Raw genomic sequence first — 17,142 nt, forward strand, 5'->3', positions numbered from 1 at the left:
TCGGAACATTTTTCATAAATTTAACGGCAATTCATACTCACGCACTCAGTACTTCTGACCATAATTTGGATACTGATTATACTATAATATGCAGATTTCGATTAAACAGGTTCTGCTTACCTTTATAGTGTCGAGCTCTTTGGTCAGTTTCCTGAGGCGAGTTGAATCCCCGATGGCTCCTGTAGACAGGTCGCCCGTCCTTCTAGAATCTGTCGTCAACTTGTCTTTTCTCTCATCAAATCTATGGACCGAATTCATGGATTTCTACCATCCTCTAGCTACCAATTTGTAAATGATTAGTTATTGGAGAAACAAGACCAAGATGAGACTCTGGACAAGGCGGATACGGTATATTAGAGGCCTTTAATCAAGCATAATAATATCTGGCAAACGTGCAGCACGGCTCCTATTCGTCCAACCCTTAGGGAGCTTTCGGAAAAAGAGGAGGTACGACATATTTGGGCAGTAGAATTATACATTGAAATGACGTAGGTAGATTCTAGTAGTCCTGGCTCCTGGTTGGTTGTTTGTAGGTGATAGACAGTCCTCTCCAGCCTGGCGTCAGTATCCCATTGGTTCTCGACAGAGTTCTTTGTCTTTGGAGCCCATCCCAAAGGGTTTTGAGCAGTGTTTATTTATGGGTTGTCAGTGTGTTTTATCTTATTCCGCCACCCTGGTGGGGGTTTCCCGTGCAGTTAGTATATTGAGAAACAGAGAGAGAGAGAGGGTATAACACAGAGTACAAGCCAAAATTGTATGGTTAAGCCCAGGCAGACAACAGTCAGTGAATGCGTCATTACATGTTTTAATATGTTATTACAACACAAGTGAATCCACAACATCACCTCAAACGTCTTTTCAAGTCAGGTAAGTTACAATCGTTTGAAATACTAGCTAGTGCTGTTATAATGTCAAAATGTATTATATAGATAGATGGTCTGCTCTATAAGTTTTTAAATAGGTTATGCTAGCGAACACTAGCTATGTAGACTACGTTAGCTAGCTAAGTTAAGTTAGCTAGCTACTGTTATGGTAGCTAGGTTAAAAAACGTTCACATGTAAACATGCAGTGGACTGGCTATTTTGAAAATATGATTATATTAAATGAATGCACAATTAATTCTGAGAATATTTTTGTAGATTACAATTTTAATGGTTTGGCATTATAAGTAGTGTGAAAATATATTTAGAAATGTTCATGGATAACATTATCAGTGGAGAGAAAGATGAGGAGGAAGACTGGATAGGAAGAAGAGTGAAGGAGACAGTGGAGGAAAAGTAAAGATATGGTTACAGAGCCTGCCAATTTATTATTCCAAACATGTTTTTGAGATAAAATACAGAAATGAGGCAAGCAATGGGAATCTGTTAACCAAAGTATTTGATCTAATAATGATATTTATAAATACAGATTGGAGAGGAAGGAGAATGAAAAATAAAGGGAGTAAAAAGAGTGAAGCAAGGAGAGTGTAGAATAGTGAGGTGGAAAGGTGAAGAGAAGGAAAGGAAGACGAGTGAAGAAAAGAGGAGGAGAAGAAAAAGTTAAGAGAGTAAGAAGAGTGACATAAGGAGAGTGAAGAACAGACAGAGGAGATACAATGACTCTTTCCAAGAAACGGAAATGCACTTTTTATGAAAAACATGATGAGAGAATTTCCATTTATATGCTCAGGTCAAGACGATAGAATGGTTCACTGCACCCTTTGTAATTCCTCTCTTTCAATTGGCAGCCGGAGAAGAACGGCAGTGGTAGAACATCAACAGACGAAAAAGCACAAAGCCTCTCTGATTGTCCGTGTTGGTATGCCCTCTGTCACCACATTCTGCAAGAAGGTAGAGCCTTCCCAAGAAGAATATGGTTTAGCTGTGCAGGAGGGTGTCTTTGCATACCACACACTATGCGACACAATCCTAGTTACAGATCTATGGACTGCACAGCACAACTGACACGGAAGCTTTATGAGACAAAGTTTACATGTGCTAGGACAAAATGTGACGCCATAGTGAGTAACATGTCAGCAACTACTTTGGTAACACAGGACCTAGACGAGGTTTCTCCACGCATCGCGCAGACAGGAAAAAACATCTTTCTGGTAAAAAGAGGGGCGGGGGCGTATGCCTTATGACTAACGTGACATGGTGCGATGAAAGAAACATACAGGAACTCAAATCCTTCTGTTCACCTGATTTAGAATTCCTCACAATCAAATGTAGACCGCATTATCTACCAAGAGAATTCTCTTCGATTATAATCACAGCCGTATATATCCCCCCCCAAGCAGACACATCGATGGCTCTGAACGAACTTTATTTAACTCTCTGCAAACTGGAAATAATTTATCCGGAGGCTGCATTCATTGTAGCTGGGGATTTTAACAAGGCTAATCTGAAAACAAGACTCCCCAAATTTTATCAGCATATCGATTGCGCAACCAGGGGAGGAAAGACCTTGGACCATTGTTACTCTAACTTCCGCGACGCATATAAGGCCCTGCCCCGCCCCCCTTTCGGAAAAGCTGACCACGACTCCATTTTGTTGATCCCTGCCTACAGACAGAAACTAAAACAAGAGGCTCCCACGCTGAGGTCTGTCCAACGCTGGTCCGACCAAGCTGACTCCACACTCCAAGACTGCTTCCAACACGTGGACTGGGAGATGTTTCGTATTGCGTCAGATAACAACATTGACGAATACGCTGATTCGGTGTGCGAGTTCATTAGAACGTGCGTTGAAGATGTCGTTCCCATAGCAACGATTAAAACATTCCCTAACCAGAAACCGTGGATTGATGGCAGCATTCGTGTGAAACTGAAAGCGCGAACCACTGCTTTTAATCAGGGCAAGGTGTCTGGTAACATGACCGAATACAAACAGTGCAGCTATTCCCTCCGCAAGGCTATCAAACAAGCTAAGCGCCAGTACAGAGACAAAGTAGAATCTCAATTCAACGGCTCAGACACAAGAGGCATGTGGCAGGGTCTACAGTCAATCACGGACTACAGGAAGAAACCCAGCCCAGTCACGGACCAGGATGTCTTGCTCCCAGGCAGACTAAATAACTTTTTTGCCCGCTTTGAGGACAATACAGTGCCACTGACACGGCCTGCAACGAAAACATGCGGTCTCTCCTTCACTGCAGCAGAGGTGAGTAAGACATTTAAACGTGTTAACCCTCGCAAGGCTGCAGGCCCAGATGGCATCCCCAGCCGCGCCCTCAGAGCATGCGCAGACCAGCTGGCCGGTGTGTTTACGGACATATTCAATCAATCCCTATACCAGTCTGCTGTTCCCACATGCTTCAAGAGGGCCACCATTGTTCCTGTTCCCAAGAAAGCTAAGGTAACTGAGCTAAATGACTACCGCCCCGTAGCACTCACATCCGTCATCATGAAGTGCTTTGAGAGACTAGTCAAGGACCATATCACCTCCACCCTACCTGACACCCTAGACCCACTCCAATTTGCTTACCGCCCAAATAGGTCCACAGACGATGCAATCTCAACCACACTGCACACTGCCCTAACCCATCTGGACAAGAGGAATACCTATGTGAGAATGCTGTTCATCGACTACAGCTCGGCATTCAACACCATAGTACCCTCCAAGCTCGTCATCAAGCTCGAGACCCTGGGTCTCGACCCCGCCCTGTGCAACTGGGTACTGGACTTCCTGACGGGCCGCCCCCAGGTGGTGAGGGTAGGCAACAACATCTCCTCCCCGCTGATCCTCAACACGGGGGCCCCACAAGGTTGCGTTCTGAGCCCTCTCCTGTACTCCCTGTTCACCCACGACTGCGTGGCCACGCACGCCTCCAACTCAATCATCAAGTTTGCGGACGACACAACAGTGGTAGGCTTGATTACCAACAACGATGAGACGGCCTACAGGGAGGAGGTGAGGGCCCTCGGAGTGTGGTGTCAGGAAAACAACCTCACACTCAACGTCAACAAAACTAAGGAGATGATTGTGGACTTCAGGAAACAGCAGAGGGAACACCCCCCTATCCACATCGATGGAACAGTAGTGGAGAGGGTAGCAAGTTTTAAGTTCCTCGGCATACACATCACAGACAAACTGAATTGGTCCACTCACACAGACAGCATCGTGAAGAAGGCGCAGCAGCGCCTCTTCAACCTCAGGAGGCTGAAGAAATTCGGCTTGTCACCAAAAGCACTCACAAACTTCTACAGATGCACAATCGAGAGCATCCTGGCGGGCTGTATCACCGCCTGGTATGGCAACTGCACCGCCCTCAACCGTAAGGCTCTCCAGAGGGTAGTGAGGTCTGCACAACGCATCACCGGGGGCAAACTACCTGCCCTCCAGGACACCTACACCACCCGATGTCACAGGAAGGCCATAAAGATCATCAAGGACATCAACCACCCGAGCCACTGCCTGTTCACCCCGCTATCATCCAGAAGGCGAGGTCAGTACAGGTGCATCAAAGCTGGGACCGAGAGACTGAAAAACAGCTTCTATCTCAAGGCCATCAGACTGTTAAACAGCCACCACTAACACTGAGTGGCTGCTGCCAACACACTGACACTGACTCAACTCCAGCCACTTTAATAATGGGAATTGATGGGAAATGATGTAAATATATCACTAGCCACTTTAAACAATGCTACCTTATATAAATGTTACTTACCCTACATTATTCATCTCATACGCATACGTATATACTGTACTCTATATCATCGACGGTATCCTTATGTAATACATGTATCACTAGCCACTTTATACTATACTATGCCACTTTGTTTACATACTCATCTCATTGTACATACTGTACCCGATACCATCTACTGTATCTTGCCTATGCTGCTCTGTACCATCACTCATTCATATATCCTTATGTACATATTATTTATCCCCTTACACTGTGTACAAGACAGTAGTTTTGGAATTGTTAGTTAGATTACTTGTTATTACTGCATTGTCGGAACTAGAAGCACAAGCATTTCGCTACACTCACATTAACATCTGCTAACCATGTGTATGTGACAAAAAAATTTGATTTGATTTGATTTGATTTGATTTGATTTAGGTTGAATTTGTGTCCCTGTCCATTGATGCGTTCAATCATGGATATGTAAAGTTGCTGTCAATAGTAGTCAGATATTGTAAGATTTATGGTGGCAACACATCTGTGGAAACAAAACTGCTTGATTTTGTTGAATTGAATGGAAAACAGCAGAGGAAATTGCAGCTGAGGTCCTGGTGGTCATCCAAAAATGTAACCTGGAAAACATTCTCTGCTGACAACAAATACCAACTTTGGAGGACTGAACAGGCTGGGGAGGGTCAATGTCCATACCAAAGTAAAAAATGCTCTGCAGCGGGAGGTGATTGGCTTAGGTTGTCCTGCCCACGTCATTCATAACACGGCCAGAACAGCTTTGGATATGATGTTGAGTACCTGCTCACAAAGATATTTGGATATGTTCATATTTTCACCGTCAGAGTAGAAAGACTGAAGGGCTTTTGTGAGTTGTTGGCCAGGAGTACAATAACATTTTAGGACACAGCAATGTTCGCTGGATGTCCATGCTCCCTGCTCTAGAAAGAGTGCTGAAAATGTATGTGCCATTGAAATCCTTTTTTATTTCTGAAGACAAATGCCCTGTTGTCCTGTGAACAATGTTCGAAGATCCACTGACTGAACTTTGGCAGGCCTTTGTCCATGGAAACTTGACCGTATTCAGTGACTCGATCCTTGATCGTGTCCGCTGCAATTCTGAGAAACGTTGAGGCAAAATTGACTGCAAGACGTGATGACAACTTCATTCCAGTTTTGGTCAGAGGACTTCTGAGAGAGCTGGAGCCATGTCTAAAGAGAGCGTTCTCAAAACATCCCAATCATTCTTCACTATGGCTGTGAACTACTTGCAAGCATGGGGAAAGCACCCAGATAATCTAAAATATTTACATGGTCTCCTTTTAAAAAGGCAACCCTGGATCTCTTCTGCGTCACACTGCAGGAAAAATGCCCCAATGTGACCATCAATGAGGATGCATTGTGTGACGAGGTTACTGGCCTGCAAGAGTTCCTAAAGGGGGGATCGCTTGAAGAATGGAAAACATCTGAGACACAGCTTAGTCAGAGATGGAGCACGGTGGTTACCCACTTCAAAGAGAATGACATCCCACACACTAACCTGGCTAGATTAGCGTCTGTTGTCATGTGCTTACCTGGAGGTAATGCACCAGTCGAGAGAGTGTTCTCCCAAATGAATGATCTATGGACAACAGCAAGAAATAGGTTCACTGATCCTACCATCAAAGCTGAGCTTATTGTGAAGACAAACTTCAACCTCCCCTGCCAGGAGTTCATGGAGAAGCTGGCCAAAGACAGAGCAATCCTGAAGAAAATACATTATTCTGAGAAATATACAGATTAGGTTGGTATAAATATATGATGTAGTTACCAATCTCATCAGCATCTTATTTATTTATTATGTTAAGTATTTCACGTATACTATTGTCAGTTTTTTTCAATTTTGCTCATGTTCTCTTCTGCTCTTATTCTAGCAGGAACACTGAATGGCTGTTCAGATCAGACAGTTCTGTCTCGTCTGTAGTGTTTCTGTAATATAGTTGTTTTCTCTATCACAGTGGGCCTGTTAGACTAAATACATGAAACCGGAATTGTCCCCCATTTTTATTTTATAGATAATAACATTGGATATTTTAATTATATATTGACCACCGAACTGGAAATGTCCCCGATTCTCATTTCAGAAATCTGGTCACCTTAGGATAGCCTCTCCTCACACATCTTCATTCTCTCCCTCTGGCAAGCCGTCGAGTGTCAGGTTCCATCTTCTTGGGTATTGTTCCAGATCAGTGAGATGTCTAGACATTGTTTTTCTTTTCCACTTTTGCCACTCTCGTTTTCACACCCTTGATTTCACCACATGCAAACTCCAGTCTTTTTCAAGCCTTCGATACCATTTTCTCAATGGCGTCAGACATGGAGTTGATGAGTAAGGAGAGGGTAGCCACGATGTCAGAGTTCATGTTGTTTTTTTTGGGAGGGTGGAGGTTTGCACGGAGTAACCGGTAAAGAGGGGAACTCGTCATCTTCAACAGCATTCGAAAGCATGATATTATCCATAGGCCAAGCGTAGTTATGGCAGTTGTCTATAAGCATGTTTCTCTCTCTTTGATTAGCAATAGAACAGATAACTTCTTCCTTTCTTTTTTTATCACGACTTTGCATGGACATGCCGATATAAATTATCAAATTATTATTCCAGTCACAGGAAAGGTCTTATATCTTGAACAAATAAAAACAGTAATAGTAATGACTGTAAACTTGTTTTCACAATCTTTCTGATGTTTGGTACGGGGCTCGGTAAACAGCGTATGTTCAAGCCGCCATCTTGGCACCACTTCACATCATGTAGACGTGTGTTCACATGGTGTTCATGTCGCGTGTCAGTTTGCGTGTAAGTTTATTATGAATGATCTTCCCATGAACGCCTTAAAAACGTCTACATGTGGTACACGTTTCGTGTTAGTTTAATTAAGTATCTGTTTAGTTCATCAATTTCACTTGTTGATTTAGCTAAAATAGGCTTATCACCTCAATACAAAATTGATTAGGCTAGTTGATATCGAAGCCACCATTACTGTATAGATATGCCTATTTCTCGCATCAATACAAATACACAGGCTTTTTGGTAGCCTAGTGGTTAGAGCGTTAGGCCAGTAACTGAAAGGTAACTATATCAAATCCCAAAGCTGACAAGATAAACTTTTTTTGTCGTTTTTCCCAAACAAGGCAGTTAACCCACTGTTCCCAGGGTGACAAATGCGTGGATTTCGATTAAGGCAGCCCCCCACACCTGTCTGATTCAGAGGGGTTGGGTTAAATGCGAAAGACACATTTCAATTGAATGCATTCAGTTGTACAACTGACTAGGTATCCCCCTTTTCTTTGTTGGAGGTAGCCTAGGTCTCTAGTGGCGCATTCAAAACAACTCGGAAGTCGGCAATCTCTGACTTCCGACTTCAGTGCGTTCAAGACAACTGGGAACTCAGACTGGGATTTTTGTTTTGTTTTGAACAGTCATCCAACTCGGAATCTCTGGCATCTTTCTCTGACCTGAAAATCACTGATGTCATGATTTGACCTCGCCCCCCCCCCCCCCCCCCCCCCACACACACACACACACACTTTAACAGATTAACAGACATAATCACTGTCAACATGCAATCGTTCGTTTATACATTTCTGTGGAGATGTTTTATGATTAAAAGCTGATTAAAAGTTAGAATCGGTATGGGTCTATGCATTGGCCAAACAGTTTAAAAGATAAAAACATGTATTATTCAGGAGAATCCCATTGAATCATGCTATTCATTTCAGTGCAGTTGCGTTCTTACGCATATCCTTAGACTAAACGGAACTGAAAACACCACAGCCTGTTTTGATCACAGTTCATGTTGAAACCTTAACATTTATGCTGTTTGTCAATGATTTAGCCCACAATTGCCTACAGATTTGATACACATGAAGACCTATATTTCATCTGGAATTGACAAACAAGAGCCTGACTAGGACACATTAATGTTACTTACCTTACAGATCACAAAGTGAGCTAATTTCCACTACATTCATATACATTTGATTCATACACTGGCTTGTCTGGCTGGCATGTTTTAATTTTAAACAGGCATTCCCTTATCTACACTCAAATCATTTTAGTCCTCAATTATGATTTTTTTAAAATCATGGCTCTTTAGTACACCCTTGTGGTTGAATATATATATTATATATATTATATTATATGTGTGTATATATATATATATATATATAATATATATTATATATATGTACGATACAATTAATAATGTTGAACTAAGAAATACCATCAAGGGATACATTACAATTTACAATAAAGAACACCTTATGAAACAGCTGTGAAAACCAATCTAGCAATATTTTAGATTTAAATACATAACCATTTATATTTTTTTGCTACATATGTGTCAATTTACTTTCAGATTTGTTGTACACTCACATGGCAATCAGACTGAAATACAGAATTCTGGTGTGTGGAATAGAGAGGAGGTGGATATTGTGTGGATGGGAGGTTCTGCCTGTCACTTGTTTTTCAACAGGTAGTCAGTTTTAGAAGGTGGACTTGAATAGGGAAACTGCAAATTCCAGGCACTGAGTGTTTGCAGTGCTAGTGTTTTTAGCAAATCTGTGTATCTCACATTATGTGCCCAGTATGATAGTGTTCTTGCTCTTTCTTAGCAGATAATGACAACATGACAATAACAGTAGCTGTAGATGATGTAATGAAAAGTTGGAGGGTGGTTGGTAATGGAGAACATCAGGTGGATCCATGTCTGAGTGTTAGGCAGAACCCCCTAGGTCCTGGAGAACAGGAGCAGAGTAAATGGAACAGGGTACACAAGCAAACCCACAGGTTAAATGAATGTCAGGTATGTAAAAATACAGTTATTGAATGATTTAATTTAAATGTTTGATGAAACATGCAATAATGTTAATGGCAGACAGAAAAGAAAGGATACCTGTCTAATATTTGATGTCAGTGGGGTTATAAGGGATGGTCCCTGGAAAAGATAGAGAGATGAGTTGTGAGAGAAACTCCAGCGTGGTGTCATGACCACTGGAGTCATACACCTTAACAGTACCTACCTGGAAGTGGCGGTTACTTAACGTGACCCAGTGGTTAACCTTGAGATTGACTATTTGGAGAAACCACTGGGCCAGTGTTGGTACTGCTGACAGCATGGCGATGCCGCCCACCACAAGGCAGCAAATGCAAATAGTTATCATCTCAGATTTTTATATTCACCTTAACGGATGTTGACCCCAGCTAGGAGTGAAAAAGCACCAAGCTTTCCCAGGTCTCGCCTTCCTTTCGTCCTTCTTCCAACCCAAGTCATTCACCCAGATGTCAAAGCACTTGGTCCCCTTGATTCTCCTCCGGTGGCCCTCCTTCTGTTTCTCCTGCGCCTTGTCCATGTTCAGTCTCACCTTGATTGATAATTTAAATAAATGCAATTATATTTCATATTATTACAAATGCATCTCTTAGGTATCTCTTGGAAGACCTGAAAATAAATTAACAGCGGACAATAATGTTGACCTGGTAAAAAAACACATCCTTCTCAGTCCGTGCCTGAAGGTGGTCCTTGAAGGTGTTCTGATCTGGTTCGACAACTTCCACCACATCTATTAGTGACCTCAAAGTACGTTGTACAAAAATAGCAATAGAAAAACACAAAGTCAATCACACATTTTTTAGACTACAGTATAGGCAATCATTTTATATACAATTGCATTGTATACCTCAGTAAACAGCTGCAACTCCCATCCTTACAGTAGGCGATAGGGTGAGTACTCTGGAGGCCTGGAAGATGCTGTTGTGTGCAAAGATAATTACCTTCAGGTTGTCCTCCAACTATTCTTGGAGCCAGTCAAGGGACTTGCCCATGGCAGTCTTGAGGGTGTGGTTTGTCTGTTCATCCAAACCTGGATGAGGGGCTAGGAAAGGGATATCTATTAACAATGGAAGATATTGAAATGTCTGATTATGTACCATGGAAAAACAAAAACTAATTGTAAAAAAATAAACTAACACAAACCATTGGTGACAGAATATAACCTATAACAACTCTACCTTGTTCCAGAGTTTACGACCTCGGTCACTCAAGGTGACCTCAGGAGAACCATGGGTGTTTGAAGATGTCCATCATCGCCTTGGAGGTGGCCTCGCCAGTCTGGTATCATACAAAAGAAAATACATTTTTGGTTCCAAGAATTACAGAAGGGAATTTAGAGTTAAGCACGTTCTCTTCATTTGCAGAGCTTAATGGGTATTGCCTCCACCCAATTGGTAAAATAATCGGTCGCCATCAGGCTAGACAGGTACTTTCTTTAAGCACAAGGTGACACATTTAAACATTGTGTTCTCTCTGATATGACATTCATTGAAATCAAAATAATTTCAGATATAATAGAATGTGATCGATAAACAAACTGTTATTTCACTTGCTAAGCTGTCCACTTCCTTGACAATCCCATGCCAAAAGTTGTGTCTGTTGATTTTGGCAATCATGTGCTTGACTCCGAAATGGCCAACATGCATCTCGGTCAGCATGGTCTCCGTCTCCTCAGTGAAAAGTACCCTCCTGTGTGGCTGGCCATCCTTCCCCCGTAGGTACATGTGATTGCCTAACAAGTTTGAAGACAAAAGTTGTTGAAATACAAAAGTCTATGTAATTTTTCACACACAACTTACTTTCTCTGCCTCTCTCTCCCCCCATCTCTCTCTGTCTTTCACTCTCTTCCCACCTCTTTCACTCTCACTAGCAATGTAAAAAAAAAAAACAGTTTAAATTATTTATTCCTATTTCACAATACTTTGTTATATAAAGACATATATGGTAAAGAAAAAATAAACACTCTTCTTCTTCTAACATTTGCTAGACTACATACGGGTCTTCTTTGATACTATCGCAGTCTGCAAACAAATGTCACAAGTGCATGCCGCCACCCACTGCCCTGGTTGTATATCAGCCCAAATAATTAACAAAATACAAATAAACAAAAACAAAACCCAACATATTCCTTTATTCAGATTCAACTGCCAATGCCCATCTCACAAGCTCTGGGGCATGAGAAAGAAAAGTATCTTCAAACAGTATTCTTCATAATGTTTCGGCAGTCCTGTAAACCTAATAACCTTTTTTTTGCAGGGAGACAGTATTTGGCATGACAGGCTCTTTGATTTTTCATTTGTTTTCCATAAATGACGACTGTAGTGGAAGGATGAGAAGGGCGATACTGGCTGGCGTTCCCATGGAAGTCCTGGGGTCACTGACGACAGATGAAAATGAAAATGAAAATCAACTAAATTAATGTTACTGTGTGAATTATATTGTCATGTTTGGATTGTTAAAGAGTTCGTAAAGTGCTATGAATGTTGATATATTTTATTGCACTGTTCATAGTGAGCGACACAAGGGTGCGCTCCTATCATTTAAATATAGATGATTAGATTAGAATCTTGTTAATCATTGTGATGAATTATATTTACTATCTTCTGCTATTTTATGAATAAACAGGCATCGGTAAAAACAACAACAAAAACGTTTCGATGCTCCGCATAGGCCCTTTAATTTTTCATTTGTTTTCCATGAATGATGACTGTATAGTGGAAGATTGAGAGAAGATGATATACTCGCGACTGGTGACTGGCTGGCGTGCAAAGCCCAGCATGATGACTCAATCACGATTTAATTACATTGTCTGGATGGCAGACCACCTGTGGGCTATCACAAGTTTCAAACATACCTTATCTGTGGCGATCTCTAAGAGGCGTTCTCATGGAAGTCCTTGGGTCACTGGACGCCTGGGGAGGTGTGAAGACAGATCAACGAAATTAATGTTACTGTGTAAATTAAATTGTCATGTTTGAATTTCTCAAGAGTTCACAAAGAGTCACGATATATATTTTATTGTACTGTAAGTGCTATGGATTTATTGCTACACGGAGTGTTATTTTGTTCGTCGGGCAGCCGATAGTTCAACGAGGGAGCGACACAATGCGCTCCTATCATTTACATTGAGTTTATTAGATTCGAATCTGGCTGTGATTTCCTGTCTTTCGTTAAAACTAGCATAGTGCAAAGAAATGTTAATTCGGGTTGTGCGTGAGTTTCTGCTTGAATTTGGTTAAAAGGACAGTGAATTTGTTCATACTTTGAGAACTTGCTACCAAGCTCGTGTGTATCAGAAAAAAACATTGTGTTTTCTCTTAGAGACTATTCTGAACTGAAGACGTGTTACCACGTTGTTTTAGTCTATTGGTGATAGTCATATACTCTGTGTAATTCTATAATGTATAATGTATTTCATGTACACTGTAATTGTCTGAGTGTCAATTATTTCATCCTATTAGTTAAATAGAGTAACTGCATTCCTCGTTTTACAGAGTAATTATTTGATTGACCAAATGCTTATAATTTAGAAGGTCTATTGGTAGTTGTTATTTACACATACCGTAGCATACTCTTGGGTACCACCTTGACATCTCTGATCTGCTTGCCTCAATTAATTAATGCTAGAACATTGGTTTCCAGGATTAGTTATTTGTATCAAGTCTCTTAATAATTGCATAGCGGTGTAAGTTAGAAATGTTCATTATAGTCATACTGAGTCAGTGATACAATGATTCACTATCTTGCTAGATCCTCCAGAGATGCACAGGGCCTGTTGCATTTATTTGTACAGAAAACCACGGCAATAAAGGTGCTATCTAGATCCTAAAATGATTATTCCGCTGTCCCCATAGGAGAACCCTTTTTGTTTCCAGGTAGAACCCCTTTGGTGCCTAGGTAGAACCATGTTGTGTTCCATTCTACAGATGGTTCTGCATGGAACCCAAAAGGGTTGTTACTCGAACCAAAAAGGGTTATTTAAAGGGTGCTCCTATGGGAACTGCCGTATAACCCTTTGGAACCGCTTTTTCAACGAGTGTACTCAACAAGTTCAACCTGTTCAGTTTACACCATTTAATTTCTACTCCAACATCTGCCTGGTATTCAAAATAAAACGGCATAAACACCACCACCTTTAAACGTTTTCGTCAACCTCTGCTCAGACTTAAATAGCAGTGTCCCAAGAACCTCCTCCTGTAGTGACTGTAGCATCCTCAAACTGTCCACCTTCTTCTACTAAACTGCCTTCTCATACAAAGCAATAAAGACATGAAATGGCCTCATCTGAACATGGATCAAGTCAAATCAGACGTGCGCACACTGAATTTGATCTAATAGGTAACAGTGACATGTTTAATGCAACAGAATACACACTAAAAACACATTACATTTCAATAGGTGCAATAAGTTAGTTTGATTACTTTGATTAGATTATGTGTTTGTGTCTTTTACAAGTCAAATGTACACTAGCCTACTCCACTATCGACACCGTAAATAATATTGCCTACGTGCTTTCGACAATGCGTTATCAACTCGTTATCAACAAAAAAGTACTTGGACTTATAAACACAGTAGGCCTAAATATTTCCTAACGATATCACAACTTAAATATAGCCTACTTACTCCTCAATTGGACCAAGGACATCTTGGTAATTCTTTTCATCATCTCTAAAAAAACTATCTTGGGCAGACACTCGAAAACTCGAAAATAAATTAATGTATGTGCCGCTGCTGTGCTCTCAAATACCGTGCCCGTCTCTCACTCTATCTGGATTCCCTGGGACGTCCTTACCCTAAACCATAAACTAACATGAAACTTAACCATTTTACATTTATTCTTGCCTCGTAGCCTAGTGGTTAGAGCATTGTGCCAGTAACCAAAAGGTTGCTAGATTGAATCCCTGAGCTGACAAGGTTAAAAACAAATCTGTCGTTCTGCAACCTGAACAAGGCAGTTAACCCACTGTCCCTAGGCCGTCATTGTTAAGAAGAATTTGTTCTTAACTGACTTGCCTAGTTAAATGTAAAAAAAAAATTGAGGTAGGAACATCCCAAGGATCCCGAATAGCACGGACCCTCTGGGAAAGTCTATGAACTGCTCTATTCGACTGAAGGGACATCCCAAGGATACCAAATAGCAACTATGAACTCCTCTGAAAGCTGTGGACACAACTCTTATTGGTTGGGAACTGGTAACAACACAGTCTGTGATTAGCTAACAAAGTTTAGATCTGTATACAGTGAGATAAAAAAAAAACATACAATTCCATGAGGTGTTGAGGGAAAGACAGATATTTTGTATTTTTTTTATTTCACCTTTATTTAACCAGGTAGGCAAGTTGAGAACAAGTTCTCATTTACAATTGCGACCTGGCCAAGATAAAAGCAAAGCAGTTCGACACATACAACAACACAGAATTACATGCGGAGTAAAACAAACATACAGTCAATAATACAGTAGAAAAACAAGTCTATATACAATGTGAGCAATTGAGGTGAGATAAGGGAGGTAAAAGGCAAAAAAATGGCCATGGTGGCGAAGTAAATACAATATAGCAAGTAAAACACTGGAATGGTAGATTTGCAGTGGAAGAATGTGCAAAGTAGAGATAGAAATAATGGGGTGCAAAGGAGCAAAATAAATAAATACAGTAGGGGGAGAGGAAGTTGTTTGGGCTAAATAATAGATGGGCTATGTACAGGTGCAGTAATCTGGGAGCTGCTCTGACAGCTGGTGCTTAAAGCTAGTGAGGGAGATAAGTGTTTCAAGTTTCAGAGATTTTTGTAGTTTGTTCCAGTCATTGGCAGCAGAGAACTGGAAGGAGAGGCGGCCAAAGGAAGACTTGGTTTTGGGGGTGACCAGAGAGATATACCTGCTGGAGCGCGTGCTACAGGTGGGTGCTGCTATGGTGACCAGCGAGCTGAGATAAGGGGGGACTTTACCTAGCAGGGTCTTGTAGATGACCTGGAGCCAGTGGGTTTGGCGACGAGTATGAAGCGAGGGCCAGCCAACGAGAGCGTACAGGTCGCAGTGTTGGGTAGTATATGGGGCTTTGGTGACAAAACGGATGGCACTCTGATAGACTGCATCCAATTTGTTGAGTTGGGTATTGGAGGCTATTTTGTAAATTACATCGGCGAAGTCGAGGATCGGGAGGATGGTAAGTTTTACAAGGGTATGTTTGGCAGCATGAGTGAAGGATGCTTTGTTGCGAAATAGGAAGCCAATTCTAGATTTAACTTTGGATTGGAGATGTTTGATGTGAGTCTGGAAGGAGAGTTTACAGTCTAACCAGACACCTAGGTATTTGTAGTTGTCCACATATTCTAAGTCAGAACCGAATAGTGATGTTGGACGGGCGGGCAGGTAGCGATCGGTTGAAGAGCATGCATTTAGTTTTACTTGTATTTAAGAGCAATTGGAGGCCACAGAAGGAGAGTTGAATGGCATTGAAGCCCGTCTGGAGGGTTGTTAATACAGTGTACAAAGAAGGGCCAGAAGTATCCCGAATGGTATCGTCTGCGTAGAGGTGGATCAGAGACTCACCAGCAGCAAGAGCGACATCATTGATGCATACAGAGAAGAGAGTCGGTCCAAGAATTTAACCCTGTGGCACCCCCATAGAGACTGCCAGAGGCCCGGACAACAGGCCCTCCGATTTAACACACCGAACTCTGACCTAACTGACCTAACTGGCCTATAACAGGGAATTTTTACGAGGATTAAATGTCAGAATTGAGAAAAACTAAGTTTAAAGGTATTTGGTTAAGGTGTATGTAAACTTCTGACTTCAACTGTAGCTAGGCAGGCTAACGTTAGTTAGCTAATTAATATGCTAGCTATAATACAGTAGGCGTATATTAATAATTATATACACTACAGTTCAAAAGTTTGGGGTCACTTAGAAATTTCCTTGTTTTTGAAAGAAAAGCAAAACATTTTGTCCATTAAAATAACATAAAATTGATCAGAAATACAGTGTATACATTGTTAATGTTGTAAATGACTATTGTAACTGTAAACAGCCGATTAAAAATAAAATGAATATCTACATAGGCATACAGAGGCCCATTATCAGCAACCATCACTCCTGTGTTCCAATGGCACGTTGTGTTAGCTAATCTAAGCTTATCATTTTAAAAGGCTAATTGATCATTAGAAAACTATTTTGCAATTATGTTAGCACAGCTGAAAACTGTTGTCCTGATTAAAGAAGCAATAAAACTGGCCTTCTTTAGACTAGTTGAGTATTTGGAGCATTAGCATTTGTGGGTTTGATTATAGGCTCAAAATGGCCATAAACAAAGAACTTTCTTCTGAAACAAGTCAGTCTATTCTTGTTGTGAGAAATGAAGACTATTCCATGCAAGAAATTTCCAAGAAACGGAGGATCTCGTTCAATACTATGCACTACTCCCTTCACAGAACAGCGCAAACAGACATTCTGGGTGTGATCGTCCCAGGTGCGCGTGCACTCTGCACGTCTGCAAATGACTAAAAACAAGGCATGTGCTTCGTCACAGTGGGTGTAGATAGAATTGCACCCTGCACACACACACCTGAGACGATCACACCAGATAATGTAAATTATATGGGATCACATTGACCTTGGCTGTCCCGTCATAATTTCTTACTGAAGCCGAAATGACCG

At 41.3% G+C, this 17,142-nt stretch overlaps 1 long non-coding RNA gene across 1 annotated transcript; it reads left to right on the forward strand.

The window, feature by feature from the left end:
• Window positions 1–615: 615 nt before the first annotated feature.
• Window positions 616–7,321, forward strand: LOC149985047 (uncharacterized). The gene is made up of 3 exons (XR_016485923.1): window positions 616–867; window positions 1,731–2,051; window positions 5,052–7,321. It is a non-coding gene; the product is annotated as an uncharacterized LOC149985047 (long non-coding RNA).
• The last annotated feature ends 9,821 nt before the right edge of the window (window positions 7,322–17,142 follow it).

Source organism: Oncorhynchus mykiss, chromosome 2, assembly GCF_057628025.1.
Source record: "Oncorhynchus mykiss isolate SJ-2025 chromosome 2, ASM5762802v1, whole genome shotgun sequence".
Lineage (NCBI taxonomy): Eukaryota > Metazoa > Chordata > Actinopteri > Salmoniformes > Salmonidae > Oncorhynchus > Oncorhynchus mykiss.